The sequence below is a fragment of the Pinus tabuliformis genome, chromosome 3_1 (genome assembly GCF_031772625.1).
Source record: "Pinus tabuliformis cultivar Carrire ecotype Pingquan chromosome 3_1, CPIR1, whole genome shotgun sequence".
In the NCBI taxonomy this organism is placed as follows: Eukaryota; Viridiplantae; Streptophyta; class Pinopsida; order Pinales; family Pinaceae; genus Pinus; species Pinus tabuliformis.
In genome coordinates this window covers 405,528,419-405,532,021 of record NC_142301.1, presented here as the reverse complement: position 1 = coordinate 405,532,021, position 3,603 = coordinate 405,528,419, and positions in this window count along the sequence as shown.

Genomic DNA, 3,603 nt, shown 5'->3' with positions numbered 1-3,603 from the left:
GCCTCCATGTGGTTGGAGGCCTCCAATTGCATGCACAACATTGCATCCATGCAGTTGTAGCCCAATTTCTCTAGTTCTAAGCATGCGGTCCTAGGATCAATGCCACCTTTTCAGGCCTGCCTCCAGACCACTACCCATAATTTTCTGAGACTTTCTAGAATCATATATAACATGGAAACAAAGATAAACATTCAATCTCAACTCAAAACTTGACCTAGACTGACCATAACATACTAGGAATTTCATCAAACACATGGAAAACATGTAAGCTATAGGTCATGAATGCATATCTTATCATAAAGTCTGAGATTCATTTGAGAATCACTGAGAAGGCCCTATACCCTCTCCACATAGCTGTAATAACAATTATTAGTCCATACATTCATCAATTGATCAATAGATAAACAATTCATGACCTAAGTCATAGAAGATAGACATCATATAAACAACATATAACCAAAAAATAACCAACATAGAAACCATGGAAACCTAGCCATAATATCACCAACATATTGCCAACATTTATACATGAATCACAATAGCAAAACAACTCTTATTAACATATGAAATTCCAACCAAGTGAGGCACTTCCACGTAACACCTGACCATAGATTGGGCTAAACCAAATATCCCTTGCAGCTAATCAACCCCATTCCATATTCCAAGCATGAATGTGGGACCTCATGGAATGAGCCAAGAAAAACCAAACCAGGGCTTCTAGAGGCCAAACCACCTAAACCCTCAACCAGTGATTCTAGCTCATGGTCGGAAATCACTAACACCAACCAGATCAGTCTCTACCCAAGTTTTCCAGGGCTCCAGGAACTAGTAACTCAACCGACAACCTTCCAGGGTTCTATAGCATTTGCCCCACCCAGCTCCAAGGACTATTAAATCAACCTACCAATGGCTCTAGAGTGTTTGTCCTAACCTAGACTCGAGGACTAGTAACTCAACCCAAGGTGTTCTAGGGCTTCCAAGGCATTTGTTCCAACCCACATCCATAAGGAATTATGATCACCAACCAAAAAATAATCAAATGGAAAAACCCACAACACCATGGCTAACCAGGAAATGGAAAGGTAAGGTTAAAAAAACTATCAATCCAAGAAGTCCTTCATGCCAATGACATAACATAACCAGATAATCACATGCATATACCATGCATTCATAAATCAACAAGGAAATCATACATGCAACCTATTACTTGCAAAGTAATCTAATTGTAGCTACCGATCCACCTGTTCCCTTCCACTTTCCTTCTTTCCTTTTCCTTCTTTATCCAATCCTAGTGAAAACTAGAGAGCTCCACACATGCTCTAAAATTTCTCCAATATTTCTCCAAGTGTGCAAGAGTATGAGACAATGAGAGAATTAATGAGAGAGCCAAAGGATGAAATGAAAAATGTTGTGAACTAATCCCCATAAGCCTTTTTATCACTGAGGCCTCTATTTTATTCATTTTCCTTCATTTTTCATTCAATTTTCCTCTCATGCAAACTTGTAACCTTTCATCTCCCTTTTCTCCTATTTTCCTTTATTTCCTAAATAAATGCTAATTATATCCACTTTTCCTTTGTCAATGCCTTTGCCAATTTCCATAGCAATTAATTAATCACCAGTGATACCCATCATTATGTTTTTCCCAACATTCAACTTGGAATATGTGTCCCATTACCTTAGTCTTATTTTTTTATTTACATAGAAAATCAACTAAGGATTGTTGCAAGTGGGGTGTTATAGGAATGCGGACATGACAATAACAACATATAATCGCATATGCCATATTGTGGGTATGAAATATATGTGAGCAGGGGAGTTTTCTAAAGAGAAATTACTATATCAAGTTAATATTTCTTCCTCTTCACTCTTCTTAATGCTAATCCGGTATGCAGAATCGAGGCATCAACAAGAAATGCTAATTTTGTGATATGCAGAGGAAGGGGAAAAAATGTGCAGATAAATTGTGTGAAGAGAACAAGGAATGTAGAGGTAAGGGTACAAACTTTGAGTCGATCTCCATACTCTACACTTTTTGGACATTCTTTATCCTTCCTTTTCATATCTATTCATCCCCTAGCATATCTCTTTAGATCTAGCATTATGCACATTGAAAAGCTTTGTAACGACAATAAAAGCTATTTCTATGTTTCCTAGTGCAATTGGAAAATGGATAAATCTATGTGAAGATGGATTTCATTATGAACATTGTGGATAAGCTTTAATTGTGTAGAAATAAATCGATAAAACTTTCATTATCCAGAGAAGAACTTCATTATGGAACTAATATGTAACATTGCTCAGTATTTTCTTCATATAAATCTCGAGACTCCGCACAACGTATCAATTTGCACAAGGAAGACTGTAATTTTTCGGGCTTAGTATTCCTTAGTATATGCTTAATATGAATTTATAAACTTTGTAGAATGAACGAACTTGCACTTCTACACAGATTCCCCTCCACACAAATAAACTCATAAATAATATAGCTCATTATGGTTTTTGTTATATGGAATACGAAAATATGAGCACATAAATAATGACAGATTATCGAAATGCGGACATGAGAAAATGTGAATCCTGCAAAAAGGAGCATGGCCTTAATATGTACCTACACACTTTGAACATTGTATAAAAAACTCTAAGACATTTTGTTGATTGGTCACATGTGCAAAATGTGGAAATGTGGAGAAAACTACGTGGATTCATCTTCAATTGCGTGGAATGTGGAATGTGGATGTGACAACAACGATAGTTAAATGCATATGTCATATTTTGTGAGAAATGCACATGTGAAAATAACAAAAAAATGTCTACCCCACATTGCTTCAATAAATTATTTAGCAGTAGAGGCAAGGACTATGCTACATTGTAGCTATTACCCTTGTTGTTATTATTATTATGTAATGTAAGGCAAATGCAATTTATATTCCTTGAGTAAATATTAGAATAATACATGCTTTCGAGTTACGAAAAAAAATTAGAGTATTAAAAAATATTGCCAAGTAAATGATATGTTATATGTAAAATGGAGGATAATGAAAATATTTGAATGAAAATTGAAGAGTATTTAGAATATTTAACTGTTAAAAGAATAAATAAAATAAAATAAATAAAAAATTAATAGGAAATAGTGAATGTCAAATTCCATTATTGGTGGGGGTGAGTTATAAAATATTAGGTGATTAGTGGAATTTTTGGTGTGTTATGTTATGGGGGCTTCACCTTGTTAATGAATATTTTATCACATCTATTTACAAATTGGGTTTTAAAGTTGTGAAAAATAAAATTAATATTACGAAGGTATTGTGGGGGAGGTGTGGAATATTAATACATATTGGATCATTATATCTTTTTTATTTATCTTGATGTTCTTAGAGCTAAAAAATTGGATGAATTAGCTTGCAAGGTCATTTTCACTAACATGTCCCAGTTTGGAGAATTAGGATTTGAAACCTTCTAGAGGCATTAAATGGAATTTTTTGGGGCAAAAATTATTTCTTTGGTGTGGGAAACAAATATATTATGCTATAGTTAGAGACCTTTCTAATGGTGCAAGAATTGTATCAATCAAAGTTTTTATACAAAAGTTATGCCTCCTGT